General features: G+C 43.8%; 1 protein-coding gene across 2 annotated transcripts in view; it reads left to right on the top strand.

Annotated features, from left to right (window-relative positions):
* The first annotated feature begins 6,199 nt into the window (after window positions 1–6,199).
* Window positions 6,200–23,854, top strand: part of LOC126335153 (uncharacterized) — a 459,220-nt gene continuing 441,565 nt past the window's right edge. Inside the window, exon 1 of one of the 2 annotated variants that reach the window (XM_049998126.1) lies at window positions 6,200–6,314. The gene's annotated coding sequence lies outside the window, so the exon portion shown is untranslated. The remainder of the gene's footprint in view (window positions 6,315–23,854) is intronic. The other variant, XM_049998124.1, reaches the window with a different exon arrangement.

The raw sequence follows: 23,854 nt of genomic DNA on the forward strand, positions 1-23,854 counted from the left end.
AAGTTATATATCGGTAGCAGGTGCCATGCATCCTGCATTTTCGGTGTTACACGTGCCCCACATTTCAAGACTTTTCTTTCGGAGGGAAAAAAATTCAGGGAATGTCCTAAAATTTAAACAAACGGAAATGCAGGTGGATACAGTTAAATAATTTTGTCTACATAAAATCCAATAATCGCTGGGTTATCAATTCAAAAAATTATTGCATTTATGTAGGGGACAAGTTATTTACATGACGACCCTGTGTCATTATTACTCAAAACATTATAGTATGACAACACATCTTAAAAACAAACACTTCCTTCACGAAATCAGTAAGTTTAAAATTACTACAAATATTATGAAAAACATACTCAATATTGGCATAGAAAAATTCAAGCATCGTTTAAAGGTACATAAAGAATAGTAAAAAACTTTCAGAACAGGATAAGAAATAGTAATTACAAAATTCATTACATAAATGTGTATAATGAACATGAATTTTTTTCAAGTGTCACCTCGCATTGCGCGAGTGAGTGTGTTTTAAATAACGCCGATACCAAATAAAAACATTTACATTTGGCGCTGAAAGAAAACCAATTCGCGTTACACACCCACGTTCACAAAGAACGCCGCAGCGCTACAAGAGCCGGCAATGACTCTGTTCAAGCGGGGCATTGTTGCGTGCGCTGTAGCGGGACGCTGGATCTCCGTGTTTGTGTATACAGTGGCATTCCACAACTTCCACCTGCCTCAAATTGTTGTTACGCACTCCCAAGTAAACTCAAGGAGTCCTCTTTTTTAATTCCATCACAGTGGATAACTCAATACCGCCCGTTAATACATACGTGTACACAGACCTGAAACTTACAGTTCCTCTAAATGCATCGGTAATAACTCACATCACACAGGTTACAATAAAATTTTAACATAATACATGCAAATACAAAGCTCACAAACTCACTAATACTAGAATAGCACGTAATGGCTTGGTTTCTCTTTTAATTTCGGACTAATTAGTCCTTGACCGGTACAATTTCAAATCGACAATATTACGCACACCTATCGGCTTGCCTGATATAGGAAAAACTCGACAGTAAGCGTTAGTATGAAGTACATTGTAAATTAATTTAAATTTTGAAATTTCATGGTCGATCTCGCTTGACTTTTCGTGTGCTTTAATAAGTACAAGATCGCCAATAGCAAATTTGGCAAACCGTGCTTTAGCGTTACGACGCCGCATTCGCGCTTCAGCTTCTTTTTCATCATTCCTCGTAGGTGTTCTTTCTTTACTTCGAGGTTAATATCAACTCTCGGAGGGAAATCAATCATTTCTTCCACTAAACTTTTAGACTTATGGTCTAATAGTATTTCTTCCGGAGTGTGGTCCGTGGATTCATGCGTCAAGGCATTCATTATTTTCTCGAATTCACCGACGTAATTCTGTGATTGTGGTGACCATACGTTCGGCAAAGCCGACCTATTTCACGCATGTACCTTTCCGCGGGATTCCCGCTTGGGCAATAGGCCGAAATGTGTATTACTTCAGTGCCATTACTCTTCATTCCATAATTTGGAAGTAAATTGCCCTCCGTTATCGGAAAAAATCGCTTTTGGTTTGCCGATGTGCACAAAGTAATCGTTAACAAATATGTTATAAACTGCTAAGCTGTTGCCTTTCTTGTCGAATATAACTTGATGAACTTAGAAAATGTTTCTAGCACCAGTAATATGTACGCGAAATTCCCTGAAGTCTTGGGCAGTGGACCATAGAGGTCCGTACAAACCTAATCCAGCATATCGTTAGGTCTTATGCTCTGCATAAGGCCACGGTTCGTGCAATTCGTTACCTTCATCCTCTGGCACTTTTGACATGCCTTTATTCTTTCAGCAACTCTTTACAACTTCACAGCACACTATAAGAGAGCTTTTGTAAAGCTTGGAAGGTAGGAGACGAGGTACTGGCAGAAGTAAAGCTGTGAGGACGGGGTGTGGGTCGTGCTTGGGTAGCTCAGTTGGTAGAGCACTTGCCCGCGAAAGACAAAGGTCCCGAGCTCGAGTCTCGGTCAGGCATACATTTTTAATCTGCCAGGAATTTGCATATCAGAATTATCCTCAGACACACATAGTGAAGTGGCTTTTGGTATATAGATACGTTGTATACAGGGTGACCCAGAAACTGACGTGGCTCATCGAGCATACAACAAGAATCAGTGATCACATAATAACCTGTGATCGCAACGGCAGTCCTGGACTACTAAACAGCGTTGCAGTTGTTTAATCACGTGCTACAAATGGACTCCCACTGCTAGAGCTCAGTGTTTGATGTGTCCTCACATGTCTGCAATAAATGGAACCGCGACCAATCCAGCGAGCAAGTAAGGTTGCCTGCAGATTTGTCCCCACTTATCTGCTGAGATGCGCGGGGACTCCACCGTGTTGAAATCGAATGCAGCGACGCATAGGCATGGGAACAACATTCAGCACGTCTGGTCCGGTAGAACATCTCGCTGGAATAAGACATACGTTACACATCATGTCTGTCAGGGAGAATCTACGGCCCAATTAAACAGTCTCCGCCGATGCCAACCCACAGGTGGCCTTAGCAACATCTCGTGGCGTTTACCACCTCCGGTTTACGTGTGACTACTGATCATTGTTTTATGCCCAATTTGCCATGTCAATTTGTAAATGTGTTTTTTGAATTAACCTTTACATGTAGATGATGAAGACGCAAAGTGCCTTTTTCAAACAGACAGTACTCTGTATGACAACCGAGAAAGAGTGTGCACATAATGTTGGCATTCCTATGATTTTCGCTGGATTCAGTAAATATTATGACAGCATACATATGGGCACAATCATGATTATTTTTGAAATAGTTTCAGTTCTCACAAAAGTTAATACGACAAGTAGAGACGTGTTTACAGAAGATTTGCTGCAGAGCAAAGGTCAGTCACAGAATTTTGAAGTCAGAACAGGTCTTAGACAAGGATACGCATTGTCTTCGATATTTTTTTATTTAATTTTAGAAGAGGCAGACAGAGAACACAAAAATTAAGGCTAAATGGACTAATAACATAATAAATCGGCTTACATAACCGGATGGTGCTGTTCTAATAAGTCATAGCAAAGATGACTTGCAGTTCATGAGACAACATTCGAGGATTATTGCGAGGAACGGAGGCTTGCAAATTAACGAGGAGAAATTAGAGTACGTGATAGTGGGCAAGGCATTTAACAATGTTACATAATACACGGTTGATGAAATAACTTTTAAAAGAATAGACTATTTAAATATTTTAGAGTCATTTTTATCAAACAGAAAAGAGTGGAAATTGACATTACGGCAAGGATTGTGGAGGTAAATGGAATACGGGACGATTTGTACAGCAGAGCTGTTTCGAGAATTAAAATTAGGATATGCAAAAATGTGCAGTCTGTTAAGTAAGACCGTGGTCATGTTAACCAGCAGGAAAATTTAGTTGACCACTAAAATATATACATACATCTCATATGAAAAAAAAAGTGCAGTTACAGTTACTAATACGTCGTGTTATCCGCAGTTATATATTGCTTGGCAACTCCGAAGCAAGCTTGAAACGAAATTTTCCGCGTATTCACGAGGAATTGACATTCAAATGTATGGAATCGGGGTTGACAGCTGTTTGAACGTGAAGATCCTTCTTCCTTGCAACTTATTTTTGATGTAAGAGCATACGCTTTGAATAGGAGGGACTGTGAGGGATGTTCCAGTGCCTGCACACTTTTCTCCTTTTTCCAGCTGTTACAACGCTTTCTGCGGTGCTTCGGATCATTGTTCTCCTGCATAATACAATCTTGATTTTTGTCGATGAACGTTTGGCAGTCGGCGTGAAACATCTTTCATTAACTTGTAACATTTTCTGTGATTTTGAAGTGGCAATAAATACGCACAAGTCTCAGTCGACAATTCAGATTAAACAAAGGCTTTATGGACATTGCATGAAGGACAAAGGTTCCCTCTAGTGGGCTGCGAAAGAACGATTATATGTCTGTAATGCCGACCACACTATTACTAAACAGACCGCAGATCTCCTGTAGCTTTTACAACGAGCAAAGCAAATGAATAAAACTGATAGTCTTCGAGACACAGATACTAAGGAAAATATTTGAAACACGAACTGACAAAGGTATACTCACAAGATGATACTGGCTGAAGGATGAAGTAAAGAAAATTGATGAGGCAGAACAGAAATTTAGGGTGCAGCGAGTAAGTGTGCAGACGTTTTCAGACGTGATAATGGTGACTGTGCGTTAAAAATGTCTCAGAGAACACATATTGATGACGTTATGAGGAGTAGAATACCAGGGAATATGGAAGGTGGGTAAACATAGCAGGTCGTAGCACGGGCCCTCCGTGTGCCACAAAGTGTGATCTCAAGATTATGGCAACGATTCCAGCAGAGAGGAACCGTGTCCAGGCGCTACAGTACGGGACGTCCACAGTGTACAACACCACTAGAAGACCGATATCTCACCATCAGTGCCCGCAGACACAGTACTGCAGGTAGCCTTGCACGGGACCTTACCGCAACCACTGGAACAGTTTTCTCCAGACACACAGTCTACAGACGATTGAACAGACATGGTTTATTTGCCCGGAGACCTGCAAGGTGCATTCCACTGACCCCTGGTCACAGGAGGGCCCATAAAGCCTGGTGTCAAGAACACAGTACATGGTCATTGGAACAGTAGTCCCAGGTTATGTTTACGGACGGTTCCAAGTGTAGTCTGAACAGTGATTCTCGCCGGGATTTCATCTGGTGTGAACCAGGAACCAGATTCCGACCCCTTAATGTCCTTGAAAGGGACCTGAATGGAGGTCATGGTTTGATGGTGTGTGGTGGGATTATGATTGGTGCGAGTACACCCCAGCATGTCTTTGACAGAAGAACTGTAACAGGTCAGGTGTATCGGGACGTCATTTTGCACCGGTATGTCCGCCTTTTCAGGGGTGCAGTGGATCCCACCTTCCTCCTGATGAATGATAACGCACGGTCCCACCGAGCTGCCATAGTGCAGGAGTACCTTCAAACAGAAGATATCAAGCGAATGGAGTGGCCTGCCTGTTCTCTAGACCTAAACTCCGTCGAGCACGTTCGGGATTCTCTCGGTCGACGTATCACTCCACGTCTTAAAACTCCTACGACACTTCAGGAGCTCCGACAGACACTGGTACAAGAATGGGAGGCTGTACCCCATCAGCTGCTCGACCACCTGATCCAGAGTATGTCAAGCCTTTGTGCGGCCTGTGTATGTGTGCATGGTGATCACATCACATACTGATGTCGGGGTACATGCACAGGAAACAGTGCAGTTTTGTAGCATATGTGTTTGGGGACGGTTTTCTCAACTTATCACCAATACCGTGGTCGTACAGATCTGTGTCGTGTGTGTTCCCTATGTGCCTATGCTATTAGCGCCAGTTTTGTGTTAGTGCCACGTTGTGTGGCACCACATTCTGAAATTATCCTTAAGTTATGAGCATGGGTGTAGATGATATATACGGAGGTGATGGCCCTCGGAAATGGAGAGCGGCTACGAAAGCCAGCAACAGAAGTTCAAATGGTTCAAATGCCTCTGATCACTATGCAACTTAACTTCTGAGGTCATCAGTCGCCTAGAACTTAGAACTAATCAAACCTAACTAACCTAAGGACAGCACACATATCCATCCCCGAGGCAGGATTCGAACCTGCGACCGTAGCGGTCGCTCGGTTCCAGACTGTAGCACCTAGAACCGCACGGTCACTCAGGCCGGCGCAACAGAAGTGATTGGCGGAGGAAATCAGGGAGTGCATATGGTCTCGCAGGCCAAAGCGACAGTTAAGAAGAAGAAGAAGAAGAAGAAGATTATCAGATATGGGAGACTGTTTCTCCTATGTATCGGCTCTTGCAGGATTGTGGAGGGATTTCATCTTGTCTTTGAGGTGCTTGTCACTAGATACAAGACAGCGAGAGGTGTGAGAGGTCAGAAGCGGAGAGCATGAAAGAACTAAACCGCATTCGCCACTAGTTCGACCGCAAGCGCCTCGTCGTGAATACTTTTTTTTCCGCAGACGTCCTGCTGCGTTAGTTTGAGGCACGGAGTATCCGCACGCCGCAGCGCGCCGCGGCCGCATGGCGGCGCTGGCGTCGGCCGCCTGTTGCTGGCGCCACAGCAGCCGCTGCCTCACGCGACAGTAGTTTGTCTGCAGCCCGGCCGCTACCGTAGCAACAGTGTGTGCGCGCGCTCCGGCACCGTCTTCTGTCATCTGTCAGCGGTCAGCTGGACCCGCGCTCGTCCCGAACAGGTGAGCAGCGCGCCTCCGCAGGCACGGCGTAGACGTCAGCGACTATAGAGCTGCTGTGAGGCCAACACGTCCGCCTGTTCCGAGGTGTAATAATGCTAGACTGTTTACAGGAAGACGTTGCCACTTTTTTCGGATTAAAACACCACATAAATATAGTAGGCGAACAGTCAATTTTGATAAAGAGTAAGAACTATCGTGCACAGTTGTTATCTCCTTCAGCGTGACTGCGGGGACCTCTAAATCCTCAATTTTGCATTCACTTCAATTAAATTTTTAAATTGATTTAATTTTCAATTTCCTTCCTTTTTTAACTGGCGCGGTGCATTACAGAGCCGAACGACAATTAGATGCATTTGAAAAATATAAAATGCCGTTGTTGCCGTAACTGTTAATCGTTTTGAAGTTTACAAAAACTCTTGTAAACTGGAAATCTTTAGACAAAGAAAAGGCTTCCAATGGCTCATGGACACACTCAGCATACACACGATGATGCAGACACGTGGCATATGAAAGATTGGTTCCAGCGCGTAACATCACGATTTGAAATAGAACTCGAACGTCAAAATTTCGATGGTTGTTCAAGGATATTGTCTGAGAATTTTAGTGTTATGTACCCTGTTCACCGCTGGTTCGTTACAGAATAGTACGAATTCATTTTATTTCTTACCGCCATTTATCTAACTACCTGTTTCGTAATTTAAAAAATAAAAAAAACCTGGAAAACAGTACAAAAGTCAGTGGTATGCGCTGTGTGTCTTGTACGGAAGCTAACTTGTTCCATTCGCTCTTGACACTTGTTACTGGAAACGTCAACGTCAACTGTACTCTTTGTCCTAAAGCTTGCATTCCGCACTACTCAGTTTCGTGTCGGATTTGTTTTCCCGACTGCGTTTGCTGAACGCTGGCAGAGGTACACGGTCTTAGTTTAGACCATAGATGATATAGACAGCGGATGATACCATTACATTCAAAGCAACACCTCGATCAGCTCACTAACGGCAGTATCTATTTGGAGACGAATTCCAGAACATTGTTCAATTTATTTGATGTTAAATGCAATATTTTCAATAAAGATTTCCTTATCAAAAAGATGAAATTTCGTGTAGCATTTGGACACACCGGAAGGTATTTGAAAGCAAGTAACACTTGATTCTATAAGTAAAGCTGTTTTAAGGATACAAAAAAATTCATACACATTTTTTGGAAGATAAGGTGTATGTCGGCCTTCTGCTTTAAAGCCCGATGAACGTCAAAGACACTGATATGACAAAATAGTAATAAAGAGGTACCAACAATACTTTTATTTTTTTGCAAAAGCCAGACATTATGGATAGAAATGTAAGTCACGCCATACAAAAAACAATAAAAAATTACACACGTAGTGCTGAAGAGCACTCAGACAACTAAATGCTTCCTACCAAACTGATATTTCCTCTTCTGCTCCTGTATTTGGCTGATTTTTAGAAGGAAGAAAGCACTGGTAATACCGGGTGCTGAACAACAGTCAGAAAACTAAATGCTTCCTACCAAACTGATATTTCGTCTTCTGCTCCTGTATTTGGCTGATTTTGAGAAGAAAGAAAGCGCTGGTAAAACCGCGTTTCAAACTGTTTGTAACCATTTCACCTGGTCAAATGTAAAAACCGATTCCGTCCAAATCGAAGCCTCTCTTATACGGTCGTAAACCATGTTTTTAAACAATTTCGTTAACTTTTTTGTAATTATGGATTGTTCTTATTCTTAAATAAGCAGTGTACTGAGAACTTCTAGGCGTAAGAAGTAATAGTTACGTCAACTTGTGCATAAGTCTATAAATAGTCGAGACAATGGTATCTTTCCTCAATTTGTCTCAGCTCAAGTTGTCTCACGATGCCTGTATTGTGTTAGCTCGTGTGAGCGTTTATGACTTTTAATTGTGAAAATATACATGGCGTGAAAGTATTCAAAACTTTCATTTCAGAAGTAACTGCCACCTTTTCTGGAGGTAATCAACTTTGTGAGAGGAAGAAGTTTTATTTTTGTAAAGAAACGATAATTAAAATTTTTAAATGAATTAAGGGAAGTGAATAGCGAGTTTCAGTGGACAGCAGTTAATTCAAAACTTGAACTGTCAGAACTTCAATTATATTTGATCTCTAGAGTGGGCAGCTCAGCCGTCATTTTTTCGTCAAATCGAACGAAAATTAATACAGGCATAAGATCTCTGACTGCCATAATTAATGAACGTTGACTTTACAATAACTCACAAAAATAACTTGAGACCTGAATTTAACTTTGCTTTCAAGAGTACAAAATTAATTTGGACAGGACTTGCTTAAAGCTTATCGTCATTATTCACTGATTAATCCATCGAAGTTAAAGAAAGATACTACAAAATATTCAGTTCCATTATGATCCTTGTTTTACGACGATATTTAAAGACAGTGGATTGTGGCGTCTTCACACCAAGAAATTAACAATTACAGGGTCACGAGATCAGAAAGAAACCAATGTTAACGACGACTAACCACTACCAACTAACCAAGAAGTATCGACATTACGACGCCCGCCACAAAATTTAAGGTGTATGCACGGCCTGGCCAGAATTGACATTTCCAGAAGCGGAAGGTCCAGATAGCGAAGCGCTTAGAAGAAATAGCATTTTGGCGCGGTTGGGAGAGGCATTGTTCATTCACGTTAGCGTAGATTCCAGGCAGAGCTTGGCGCAGTGGAAAGAGTACGGAAAGGGAAAATGCGAGTGTCGTAGTATCGAAGCAGTGCTCTCTGTGGTAATGAATCTGTACATTGACGATGTAATGTGTATTACGATATGATAACAGTGTCTAATTCATGGTTTTATCAGCAGAACGTTAATGATGTTATATTTCACCTAATATGATGTTGTGAATACTTTTATGAACCTGGCGATGATCAGCTGACCAAGACTGGCTGTCTAAATAAATAATTTTATCAGCAACTCAAGGGGCTAACAAAACGTTTCTCAAATTTTTCAAAATTTTCCTTTATTGTAGTTGTTAATATTTTCATAAGTTACACGGAAGGAAAAGGCAGAGATAAATTTGGAATTGCAAATAAGTTTCGAGGAAGGGATTATAATGCAAACAAGAGAATTTCGTGTAAGAAATTAGATAGTTCTATAATATTACAGTTGATTTACACATGCTGCGGCGATATTCACCGTAATATGGGAAGCAGTAACTTTCTCGGAATTTTTACAACTACGTGGTTGTTTAAAGTTTCTGTAAGAAAAATATATTCTCACTGCGTTCCCACAACATTCTAGAAAAATTCGCAGTACTTGTAGAGAGCTAAAGTTTGATTAAATTCAGTCGATTGATGACGCTTCACGCGTTGTAGCTGGTTTCCTCCAGTCAGAGCTCTCAACGTCACGCCCGAACAGTTTTCCGTTGCCAAACTGCCACAACAATTATTTCACTTCCATTGCCTTGTCCGGCATTCTTTCTTGAGGTGTTTTGATCCCCAATCCTAGGTCTGGCCTTTTTCTTTCGTAGTTCATCTCATGTGATAACCACACCGAAGTCCGCCCCGATAGCTGTATGGTCAGCGTGACCAGCGTGACGGAATACTGTCCTAAGGGGCCCGGGTTCGATTCCAGCTGGGTCGGGGGTTTTCTCCGCTCAGGGACTGGGTGTTGTGTTGTCTTCATCATCATTTCATCCCGATCCGGCGCGCAGGTCGCCCAATGTGGCGTCGAATGTAATAAGATCTGCACCAAGGCGGCCGGACCTGCCAAGGTAAGGGGCCTCCCGGCCAATGACGCCAAATTCTCATTTCATTTCCATACGACACCAAAAACAAATCACACATACACGCACAAAATGGTTCAAATGGAGGTGAGCATTATGGGACTTAACATCCGAGGTCATCGGTCCCCTAGAACTTAGAACTACTTAAACCTAACTAACCTAAGGACATCACACACATCCATGCCAGAGGCAGGATTCGAACCTGCAACCGTAACATCCGAGGTCATCGGTCCCCTAGAACTTAGAACTAATTAAATCTAACTAACCTAAGGACATCACACACATCCATGCCCGCGGCAGGATTCGAACCTGCAACCGTACCGGCCGCGCGGTTCCAGACTGAAGCGCCTAGAACACACACACACACACACACACACACACACACACACACACAACAAACAAACACACACGCACACACACACACACACACACACACACAGAAGCCGACGCGATGCTAACAAAATGTACAGCTTTCATACATATCACTAACCAAATACTATTGGTTCCTTCTGCGCAAGACGCTATTTGCCGTCGCTTATACGGTTTTTATAAACACGGAGTTCGACTTAGATCAGATAAGCTTCGCCATACATTGCGTGAAGCCGAATTTTTTAAGACTGCCAATTAATCGACGGCCGTGAGCCATCAGAGCAATAATTTCAAGAGGCGTTTATAGGGTAATGGTATAGCGTTGTGGTTATCGTATAAACATGCTGTGTAGAAGTACGACGGTTCGAATTTGTAGCGAAATTTTTCAGTCTTCTAAATAGAAACAAAAGATTTCCGATATCATTTTTATTCGATTAATTTAAATATATAATTTTATTCGATTAATGTAAATATATAATTAGTTTAAATGCATTTTTTTAATTTCTAATACTTTGGCGCGTCATTTTCAGCATCGTATTGAATTTTTGCTTTGTTCTTATTTTTCATAGTATGATTTTTTTTTTCATTTTGAATCTGCTTGTGTGGCCCATAATCTACAACCAAGTGTCAAGCAGGACTGCCCATTTGTTGGTAAGGCGGCATCCCGTATAGCCAATGTCACGATGGTTTCAAGTAACAAATGAAAGCGAGAGATTATTTGCTTTTATCGCTAAAACTGAGACTTTGTTGCGGACGAAGGCTTTGCAGACAAATATATTATGAGCTTTTTCTGTCTTATTGCCGGCCGAGGTGGCAGAGCGGTTCCAGGCGCTACAGTCTGGAACCGCGCGACGCTACGGTCGCGGGTTCAAATCCTGCCTCGGGCATGGACGTGTGTGATGTCCTTAGGTTGGTTAGGTTTAAGTAGTTCTAAGTTCTAGGGGACTGATGACCTCAGAAGTTAAGTCCCATAGTGCTGAGAGCCATTTGAACCATTTTCTGCCTTATTTGCTCGTAGGGGTAGGCCTTAAACGCCCTGAACAAAGCGATCGTGATTTTTAATTCTGGCGCAGGTTGTTGATCGTAGATTTCTAGGATAAGTTGCACATCAGGAGGTTGTGGTTAGGTTAGGAAATGAGTTTAATTCGGAGCTACAGGACCCGTTGTCTACCGCAGTTCAGTTATTGGTCATTTACAATCAGCTGTGGACAGAGTATCTTGCATTCCCGTCATCAAAATCGCCATCAAAATCGCTCCGCGTTAGTCGCTAACAGCATTTGTGAAGTGACACGCCATTTTTCTGTGTGTCGCCTGTAACCGAGCAGCACCCGGCAGCGGATGTGGCAACGCTGTAGCAGCAAGTGATTTTACTTGGACTATAGCAAACGAATGAGTACCGTAGTCGTAGATTCCCGACGGCCGATGTGCCGATTTTACGTGCATCGCTAACCTATTGTTCGCGTGCAGCTGTCGAAGGCTGATTGGAGGACAAAATTAAACTAATGAAATACATATTCATGTATGACTGAATTAAAATCTCTGCTTGGAAAGTTGTCTGCAGAGTCCTCGTGAACGCTGTAAGTACAATACTTTTTTGGAAACTTATTTACAATCTCAAAAGTTCTTTTGCCTTTGCTTTTCGCGCCTTTTATGATAATATTAATAAGTGCAGTACAAGAGCATTATTTCGGTTTATTTGTAGTGCATTGCAAAAACAGACATAATGTCTTATGGGACAACAGCAATCAGTGATTTTATAATGTTACTTAAAAACCGTCTTGATTGCAATTATTTTTTTTTATTCATATGACCGGTTTCGGTTCATTCTGAACCATCTTCAGATCTGTAAAAATAATGATACTAATTTACTATTTCACGGAAGCAAATCTTTTTCATCCTATCTAATCAACATCAAATGTACCAGAGCGTACCTGATATTTCAGTTACAGGAGTAACCCGTCCAAATCCAGCAGTTTTCACATGCTACGTCATATAAAACTGGTTGGCGGAGTGCACGTAATTTATATTAATTATAACACTATTACCGACAGGTGGCGTCTGGTACATTTGTTACATTCCATTTGCACATATTATATTCAGTAGATCTTTTTTTATTAATTAAAAATACTTAATTAAAATATGTAGATGTCAAGGTTAAAATCTCTACTTGTCAGCATTAATAAAAAACAGTAAAATTATCATTTTTATACGGTCTATTAAAAAAACATAGGGAGATTTATATATCTATGGTGATGGTGTGAACTTGTTTTCCTCTACGGTCTGCTTCCGTACTTCCCGCCACTTCGGTGTTGTGCCGCGGTCCGCTCAGTCGTCTGATGTCCATCGCCGCGGGCAAGAGGGCCGCACAGGAGGGCCCCGTCAACGACGCCAGGCACTGCACGCGTCTTCCGGCTTCTCCACCGCGCACCATCTCTCATCCCTTGGGCTGGATCTCCACACGCAACAGTTGTCATCTTAGTAGGTCGTCATAAATGCTAAAATAGGCGTTATGATTGAATTCGCTTTGCTCGTTGAGGATTAAATCCGGATCTTTATTTTTGTGGGTGTATATTTCAATTTCTTCCAAAATGTTCCCCTGCACGAGTGGCTGTCATTGCCACCCTCCATTCCTGGTGGCGGTTTGGAGTCGAGCCGGCGGCCGGAAGGTACGCACTTGCTGCGCGAACGTCTGAAAGCTTTCCCGCTGGCCGTTACCTTTTGCTTCTTTTAACGGTCGTCAGCTCCAGCACCTGAATCCAGGATCCGTTTATGTCGAAGCCTTCTTTGTTGTTAAAAAGTCCGTTAATTCCCGTCGCACGGCGATAATCACGTCGAAAACCTTTTCACGTGGATCACCTGTCTAGAAATGACTGCCCCGCCAATACATTGCCCTTTTATCCATTGTGGACGAGATAGTACCGCCATCTGTATATGTGGGTATCCCTACCCCACGGCTTTTGTCAGCTCATTCTAGATAAAATTTTGGTTTCGGAAAACCTCACACTTCATGATTTCCTGAATGAAGAGTGTCGTCTTTTACAGCTGATCTCTCTAATTTCTCCAGTTGGTAAAGACTTTTTATGTTTCTCTAGCCGTGTCCTAGTCCTTCGGGCCTATTGTTATTCGGTCGTAGAACTCTAATTCTTTTCTATAATAACAATGTTTCTTTAACGCAAGCTTCACATGTTTTTAATGCGACGTGCAAGTCTTCCAGCGTGCAAATTATTTTGGCTCTGTCGACAAACTTTTGCGACACCCCTTTTTTCAGTCTCTGGCGCCCAGTGGCTGGCTTGGATTCCGCGCCGAAGCGCAAATGAACCGAGCGCAGAGCGACGGGGGAGCGGAACCGCGGATCGCGCCGTGTGTCCTCGCTTCTGGCACGGCGCTTCCGCTGCGTCATTCGCGAACGGCCGCGCAGCAGAACTGCGATGCGTCAGCAGCCTAACTGCTGCAGGAATGCATCTACACAGTCGCCTGTATAATTACCTGCTGAAGAATCGGTGGCTCACTTATAAATGCTATACAACGGATCCGAAAGTTTCGGATTCGATACCTTGACAGTCCTAGGATTTATTGCTGGTCAGATACCACTTGTTTCCCCTCTGCCATTCTTCGTTAATGTGGACAATGCCGAGTTGGGTGGGCAAGGCATACCGCCTTCTGTAGTGCCTTCCCTGGCAAAAGCTTGTGTGGTGTTCATATATACACTACTGGCCATTAAATTTGCTACACCACGACGATGACGTGCTACAGACGCGAAATTTAACCGACAGGAAGAAGATGCTGTGATATGCAAATGATTAGCTTTTCAGAGCATTCACACAAGGTCGGCGCCGGTGGCGATACCTACAAAGTGCTGACATGAGGAAAGTTTCCAACAGATTTCTCATACACAAACAGACAAACAGCAGTTGACCGGCGTTGTCTGGTGAAACGTTGTTATGATGCCTCGTGTAAGTGCGTACCATCACGTTTCCGACTTTGATAAAGGTCGGATTGTAAAAAATGGTTCAAATGGCTCTAAGCACTATGGGACTCAACTGCTGTGGTCATCAGTCCCCTAGAACTTAGAACTACTTAAACCTAACTAACCTAAGGACATCACAAACATCCATGCCCGAGGCAGGATTCGAATCTGCGACCGTAGAAGTCGCAGTCGGATTGTAGCCCATCGCGATTGCGGTTTATCGTATCGAGACGTTGCTGCTCGCGTTGGTCGAGATCCAATGACTGTTAGCAGAATATGGAATCGGTGTTTTCAGGAGGGTAATACGGAACGCCGTTCTGGATCACAACGGCCTCGTATCACTAGGAGTCTAGATGACAGGCATCTTATCCGCATGGCGGTAACGGATCGTGCAGCCACGTCTCGATCCCTGAGTCAACAGATGGGGTCGTTTGCGAGACAACAATCATCTGCACGAACAGTTCGACGACGTTAGCAGCAGCATGGATTATCAGCTCGCAGACCATGGCCGTGGTTACCCTTGACGCTGCGTCACAGACAGGAGCGCCTGAGATGGTATACTCAACGACGAACCTGGGTACACGAATGGTAAAACGTCATTTTTTAGGATGAATCCAAGTTCTGTTCACAGCATCATGATGGTCGTATCCGTGTTTGGCGACATCGCGGTGAACGCACATGGGAAGCGTGTATTCGCCATCGCCATACTGGCGTATCACCCGGCGTGATCGTATGGGGTGCCATTGGTTACACGTCTCGGTCACCTCTTGTTCGCATTGACGGCACTTTGAACGGTGGACGTTACATTTCAGATGGGTTACGATCCGTGGCTCTACCCTTCATTCGATCCCTGCGAAACTCTACATTTCAGAAGGATAATGCACGACTAGATGTTGCAGGTCCTGTACGGGCCTTTCTGGACACAGAAAATGTTCGATTGCTCCCCTGACCAGCACATTCTCCAGATTACTCACCAACTGAAAATGTCTGGTCAATGGCGGCCGAGCCGTTTTGAAGACGGCAAAACAACACACAGTCATCTCGAGGCAGTTGATAATCCCTGACCCCACCGGGAATCGAACCCGGAATCCCGTGCTCGGGTAGCAAGAACATTACTGCGAGACCACGAGCTGCGGACTAACGAAGACTGCCAGAGGCTAAACAAGTGGTAGGCGACCAGTAGCAAACGCGAAATTATACAAAAAATTTTAACCTAAAACTTAGAGAACTGGAAATATATTAGAGTTCCGTATCTCAGTCGGTAAAAACCGAACACTTACATGATCGTTGTGTTGTGCGTCTGTTTATCTGACTCTTAAGACCCCTTTTTCTCAGAAACCGATGGACTATCTGATCCGTGGCGCTACTCAGTTCTTTAGAAAATCAAAATTACAACCTTACCACAGTTATTTAAAGGAAATAGGAGGCCCTGGATCACTGGTGATGGACAAGCTTGTGATTGTTCTACAATTTTAATCTGACTCAAAAAAAAAGACTTTATAATAAACTTAAATTCGAGCATTTGCCCTCTTACTGATGCAATACACAAAACTTCAGTTTAACTCAATTACATAAACACGAATGAGAATCATTATTTTGCGTCCGCAACCAAAATCAGTGGTAGTAGGCATGGAGCATAATCAATCACAAACAATCGTTCTTGTTTAACCATATCTCAAGAGACTAATAACACTATACACTTCCGACCAAAGTTACACAGCCAGATAATGCCACAACTTCATAAAGAACAAAGAGATCGTAAAGCTTAATAAAACTGAACTGCCCACATAAAGGTTCACTGTGAAACATTCATGGTGGTGTCTGTTTGTCTTATATCGTGACTCCCTACCACTTTCGCGCAACGACGCTCTGAGCGTGTTTTTTAGGGAATTGACTAGTTTGAACCTGGGACCTGTTGCTGGTAAGGAGACGCCAGACCACACATGACATGTAAAATTCAGAAGAGTTCAGTGAGACTAGCGATGATATAACCAAATACTTAATGATCTCAGCGTCAGCTCCACTGCACTCCCTGTTAAACAATCTTAATACTAACTAAATATAGTGGAAAGGGTTCAAGGCTTTCCTATTTTTAGTTAGCTGGTAAAATAACGTCGAAAAAGCAGTTGAGTTTACCATTGGAAATTTTATTCTACTCACAAAACATCGTTTATAAATTGCACTATTGATAAAAGGAAATGTTTTAATAAAGGATGGTAAAAACCAACTGCGTTCAACAAAAATGTGAACGAATATTCCCTGAGTGGGTTTCCAAGTTCTACAATGGATCGAAGGATGACCTATGCCATATCAGATCTATAATCTATGTTTAAATTAAGTTTCACAAAAGAGAAAACTATCAAAATGGTCTATAGTGACCCTCAATTATCTTTAATTACTTATCTAACTTGTTGTAAATTACAGTGGCTGATGTGGCTTCTCGATAACTATATAAAAGAAAATTCATCGCGGTTCAGATCTGTTCTTCAAGTGGCAAATGTGAACACCATGAGTTTTAATTAACGATCGACACTAGTATTACGCAAAAAAGGGGGTGTAACAGATGAGACTTCTGCAGTTCTGAGTGAAGCTTTATGCGCTCAAAAATGCGGCATCGCGTGCGTTCATTACCTTGTCGGTGTTTAGGCAGCGTCAGGGCAGCGGCGGGCAGCACAGCTCCGCTCACCTCGCCATCTCGAAAGTAACTCCTCTCTAACTTCTCCTTAGTACAATTTACCGATGTTGGTTTAAAAAAACTATCTGGCTATGTTTTCATCTGACCAATCAGGGTCTCAATGTTAACCTTAAGCTCCGCCTACAAAAATTCTGTCTATCCAATGGGAAACGTTATACTTTTCGTGGTGGGGCAATGTTTTTTAAAGTTTGCAACGTAACACAGACGCTAAAAAGTCTCACGCTAAAACCTGCAGCTGGTGTGGTCCTTTTAGCGTTATCGTAAGATCTATACTGTTCTTCTGGAGGGCTCTATCTTTTAACATGGGCTGGAGGATGGTCCTAATGTAACAGACACGCGAAAAGGCTCACGCTAAAACTTGCGGGTGGTAGTGGCCCTTTTTGTGTTATCGTAAGATCTATACTGTTTTTCTGGAGGGCTCTAGCTTTTAACACGGGCTGGGGGGGTAGTCCTTGACGTAACAAAGACGCGAAAAAGTCTCACGCTAAAACGTGCGGGTGGTAGTCTTAGCGGTAGGCTGCTGACGTGGGTGTCCAGTCCGTCCCTTATCGTAGGGCCTTCTAGCTTAACACGGTTCTGCTCTCGGCTTCTGTTCTCGTTTCTCCCTTCGGAACTGCGTCGGTCTCACGGTGGGAAGGTACGACATTCATTTAGACATTCTTGTGTTTGTCTGTGGTATTCCATTTGCTCACTTGTTAGTTTGGTTAATTTAATGTTACTATTTCTTCGGAGCTATAAGACAAACTACTGGATTTGCTTATCATGTCAGGGTTTTCATGGAAGGTGTTCCATTTGCCTGACACCTTACAATACTTGTACTAAAAATACAAATTGGGCCAACCAAGGTAGCAAAACTTGCACACAGGAATAATAACAAGTTGGACGTTCATTAAAGATAGGTCGGCCGAAGTGGCAGAGCGGTTCTAGGCGTTTCAGTCTGGAACCGCGCGACCGCTGCGGTCACAGGTTCGAATATTGCCTCGGGCATGGACGTGTTAGATGTCCTTCGGTTAGTTAAGTTTAAGTAGTTCTAAGTTCAAGGGGACTGATGACCTCAGAAGTTAAGTCCCATAGTGCTGAGAGCCATATGAACCATTAAAGATACACAAATAATTAACATAAGTGTTAAATAAGAGTGGCTAGTAATAACCAGTAGAATGACTTACAGAAACGCTAATATTAACAAAGTGCCTCACTTAACTAACGCACATAATGACACAGAAGGGTTCCCAAATTGCACTTAACTTCAGAGAACAGCGTTAAGGCACATAGCAGTGTTTAGAAGCAATAACGCTACGGCCGGCAGGCAATACGAGCGTTCACTCCCCATGGCTTGTGCACAGGGTCACGTAGCAGGCGGTATATATTTATATATAATCTGACCAGCCCCACAATGAGGGCTCCTGACAAGAATCCATAACAGCGCCAACGCCAGGGAACGAGCAGTCTTAACAAATGGCCTGCAGCACAAATAGATTGCAATGAAGACAAAGTCAACTCACAGCCACACTATCATAAGCACGCCCCAAATTATTATGTAGCAATACTCTAACATTACCCGTCTCCCAGTACATCTACACCTACATGATTACTCTGCAATTCACATTTAAGTGGTTCATCGAACCACAATCATACTCTCTCTCTACCATTCCACTCCCGAACTGCGCGCGGTAAAAACGAACACTTAAACCTTTCTGATCGAGCTCTGATTTCTCTTATTTTATTTTGATGATCATTCTTACCTATGTACCTTGGGCCCAACAAAATATTTTCGCATTCGGAAGTGAAAGTTGGTGACTGAAGTTTCGTAAATAGATCTCGCCGCAACGAAAAACGTCTTTGCTTTAATGACTTCCATCCCAACTCGCGCATCATATCTGCCACACTTTCTCCCCTATTACGTGATAATACAAAACGAGCTGCCCTTTTTTGCACCCTTTCGATGTCCTCCGTCAAACGCACCTGGCAAGGATCCCACACCGCGCAGCAATATTCTAACAGAGGACGAACGAGTGTAGTGTTCAAAAATGGTTCAAATGGCTCTGAGCACCATGGGGCTTAACATCTATGGTCAACAGTCCCCTAGAACTTAGAACTACTTAAACCTAACTAACCTAAGGACATCACACAACACCCAGTCATCACGAGGCAGAGAAAATCCCTGTCCCCGCCGGGAATCGAACCCGGGAACACGGGCGCGGGAAGAGAGAACGCTACCGCACGACTGAGTGTAGTGTAAGCTGTCTCTTTAGTAGGCTTGTTGCATCTTCTAAGCGTCCTGCCAATGAAACGCAACCTTTGGCTCGCCTTTCCCACAATATTATCTGTGTGGTCTTTCCAACTGAAGTTGTTCGTAATTTTAACACCCAGGTACTTAGTTGAACTGACAGCCTTAAGAATAGTACTATTTATCGAATAATCGAATTCCAACGGATTTCTTTTGGAACTCATGTGGATCACCTCACACTTTTCGTTATTTAGCGTGAACTGCCACTTGCCACACCATACAACAATCTTTTCTAAATCGCTTTGCAACTGATACTGGTCTTCGGATGACCTCACTAGACGGTAAATTACAGCATCATCTGCGATCAACCTAAGAGAGCTGCTCAGATTGTCACCCAGGTCATTTATATATATTTAGCAGAGGTCCCAGGACGCTTCCCTGGGGAACACCTGATATCACTTCAGTTTTACTCGATGATTTGCCGTCTGTTACTACGAACTGCGACCTTCCTGACAGAAAATCACGAATCCTGTCGCACAACTGAGACGATACCGAATAGGCCCGCAACTTGATTAGAAGTCGCTTGTGAGAAACGGTGTCAAAAGCTTTCCGGAAATCTAGAAATACGGAATTAACTTGAGATCCCCTGTCGATAGCGGCCATTACTTCGTGCGAATAAAGAGCTAGCTGCGTTGCACAAGAGCGATGTTATCTGAAACCATGCTTATTACGAATCAATAGATCGTTCCCTTCAAGGTGATTCATAATGTTTGAATACAGTATATGTTCCAAAACCCTACTGCAAACCGACGTCAATGATATAGGTCTGTAGTTCGATGGATTACTCCTGCTACCCTTCTTAAACACTGGTGCGACCTGCGCAATTTTCCAAAATGGTTCAAATGGCTCTGAGCACTATGGGACTTAACATCTGTGGTCATCAGTCCCCTAGAACTTAGAACTACTTAAACCTAACTAACCTAATGACATCACACACATCCATGCCCCGAGGCAGGATTCGAACCTGCGTCCGTAGCAGTCCCGCGGTTCCGGACTGAGCGCCTAGAACCGCTAGACCACCGCGGCCGGCTCAATTTTCCAATCTGTAGGTACAGAGCTATCGGTGAGCGAGCGGTTGTATATGATTCCTAAGTAGGGAGCTATTGTATCAGTGTAATCTGGAAGGAACCTAATCGCTATACAATATGGACCTGAAAAATTGCCCGTATCAAGCGATTTGAGTTGCTTCGCAGCGCCTAAGGTATCTTCTTCTAAGAAACTCATGCTAGCAGCTGTTAGTGTTTCAAATATTCCATTCGTCTTCCCTGGTGAAGGAATTTCCGAAAACTGCGTTCAGTAACTCCACTTTAGCGGCACAGTCGTTGGTAACAGTACCGTCGGCACCGCGCAGCGAAGGTATTGACTGCGTCTTGCCGCTTGTTTTTTTTTAAATAGTTTTTTTTTTAGATAGAGGTGGAGCCCCTCCACGCCCACACCGGCATGATGGCCAACACAAAAGGTCTACTGCCATCTCTGCATAAGGGTTAGTATTCACTAAAGTGAGGTGTCGTAGGATGTGGGTACTGCAATGTTTGCGTACGTCTGGTTAGGATTAACCATTAATACGCGCTCATCTGGAGATAGATTGGTCGAAATCTGACGAAGGGTAGCGGTTTTAAGGGCAGAGGAAAAAAAGTGCCAGGGCAAGAGCCAAGGGAAAAAAACCTCTGCGACAGTTAGGTCGGGTGGTAAGAGCAGTAGCGGTTTTCTTGCTGCCTGCGATAGGTTGTGTAAGGATAGGCTTTGTTAGTAGTGGGTATCATGCTTGTCGATACCTTGGCGTTGTGCGTTGTGCCGCTCGGCGGCTGGCGCTGGGTGCCGGTACGGAGTCCTCGTTCAGCGTCAGCAACCTGCAACAGTTAGGTTTGTTATCGATCTTGTGTCCGATAGGTCATATACCGGGGACACAGTGTGAGGGAATGTTGGCAGTTTGTTTGTGCGCCTGTGGGCGAACTCGGTCGGTGTCCCTGCTGTGGCCTGTTGATCGGCTCTAGTAGCAGCTGGTAGTTGCCAGTCAGTGTTGCTGATGTGCAAGGGCTTACCGACGTTTGTCGCTGTTTGCGTATGTTAGTTTACCACAGGTGGCTATGCCCCAGCTACCAGTGTCTTTGGCCGCTTGTGTTTCCACCTGTGGTTGTGATTGCCGCTTGTGACCTTTACATACGACCAGAATTTCTTCGGATTTTCTACCAAGTTTCGAGACAATGTTTCGTTGTGGAACCTATTAAAGGCATCTCGCATTGAAGTCCGTGCCAAATTTCGCGCGTCTGTAAATTTTAGCTAATCTTCGGGATTTCGAGTTCTTCTGAACTTCGCATGCTTTTTCCGTTTCCTCTGCGACAGCGTTCGGACCTGTTTTGTGTACCACGGGGGATCAGTTCCATCTCTTATCAATTTATGAGGTATGAATCTCTCAATTGCTGTTGCTACTATCTCTTTGAATTTGAGACACATGTCGTCTATATTTGGCTTCGTGGACTAACTGCTCGAAATAATTTTCGGAGAAAGCATTTAGGACAATCTCGGAAGATGTTTTCTGCCTACCACCGGTTTTGAACAAGTATTTTTGCCAACATATCGAGGGAAGGTTGAAGTCCCCACCAATTATAACCGTATGAGTTGGGTATTTATTTGTTACGAGACTCAAATTTTCTCTGAATTGTTCAGAAACTATATCATGGGAGTCTGGGGGTCGGTAGAAGGAGCCAATTATTAACTTAGTTCGGCTGTTAAGTATAACCTCCACCCATACCAATTCGCACGGAGTATCTACTTCGACTTCACTACAAGATAAACCACTACTGACAGACACAAAGACTCCACCACCAATTCTGCGTAATATATATTTCCTGAACACCGTCTGAGACTTCGTAAACATTTCTGCAGCACTTATTGCAGGCTTTAGCCAGCTTTCCGTACCTATAACGAATTCAGCGTCTGTGCTTTCTATTTGCGCTTGAAGCTCAGGGACTTTACCACCACAACTACAACAATTTACAACTACAATTCCAACTGTTCCTTGATCCAAGCACGTCCTGTATGTGCCATGCACCCTTTGAGATTGCAGCCCATCCCGTACTTTCCCGAGGCACTCTAACCTAAAAAACCGCCCAGTCCACGCCACACAGACTCCGCTACCTGTGTAGCCGCCAGCTGAGTGTAGTGAACTCCTGACCTAATCAGCGGAACCCGAAATCCCACCACCCTATGGCGCAAGTCAAGGAATCTGGAGCCAACACGGTCGCAAAAAAGTCTGAGCCTGTGATTCAGAGCCTCCACCAGGCTCTGCACCAAAGGTCCTCAGTCGGTTAGGTCAACGATGCTGCAGCTCTGCCTTCATCTCGTAAGCAAGACCGGCAGCCTTCACCAAATCAGATAGCCGCTGGAATCCAGAGAGAAATTCCTCAGATCCAAAGCGACACACGTCATTAGTGCCAACATGTGCCACCACCTGCAGCTGGCTGCACCCTGTGCTCTTCATGGCATCCGGAAGGACCCTTTCCATATCAGGAACGACTCCACCCGGAATGCACACGGAGTACACACTGGATTTCTTCCCTTCCTTAGCCGCCATATCCCTAAGGGGCCCCATTACGCAGGAAACTTAGAGGTCACTTCCAGTTGCCTTAAGGCACTTTCAACATTAAATAAACATACCAAATGTGGCCATCACAAATGATTAAACCATTACATCTACGGCTGCCGGGCACGTACACAACCGTAGCCAGTCCCAAAGCGGACAATATGTGCTAAAACAAGTTAAAATTTGCATCAAAACCACTTAAAACACACACTCCACGAGTGATCAGAAATGGAATGAGGAACATCAGCCTCCTTAAAATAGCCACTGTGGAACGAGGCTCAGAACCATCTCCGGCAACTACCCATGCCACAATAAGTTTCAAAAACCTTCGTAGTTAAACGCAGAATAAAAGTCATACGTAACTCGGAGCTTGCAATTTATGGGCTGGGAAGCAGTTCAGCGTGAGACGACGAACCCACCACAATTTTTCACATCAAGGAGCCCAATGATCGGCACCGTACATCTGGCGCGCGCCGAAAGACAAGGGCGGCGAGCACGGCGAGGCCCATGCACCACGGTTAGGGATGTGGGCTTGTTTTCAACACAAGTTGGCTCGTTGAACGCCGACCGGAGACTCACAAGTCACTCTCTCACCCGGAAAACCGCCGGGAGAGGAGGAGGGGGGGCAGTCAAAGATAGCAGGACAGGGACAGCCGAATATCGATATCAGCGATGCAAGTGGAGCACCCTAGCGTCAGCCGCCACGGATCACTATGAAGTGGAAATTTACGTCAAATGCTAATGTATATGGTCCCTTGACGGTGTAAAAAAGGAATAAAATAAGCCTCGAACTCAGTCCAGTAAAAAGATACGGCCATATATGTCACATATTCTGATACTCGCAAACTCATTCATCAAATCGTATAGTGTAC

Source organism: Schistocerca gregaria, chromosome 2 (assembly GCF_023897955.1).
Source record: "Schistocerca gregaria isolate iqSchGreg1 chromosome 2, iqSchGreg1.2, whole genome shotgun sequence".
Classification (NCBI taxonomy): domain Eukaryota; kingdom Metazoa; phylum Arthropoda; class Insecta; order Orthoptera; family Acrididae; genus Schistocerca; species Schistocerca gregaria.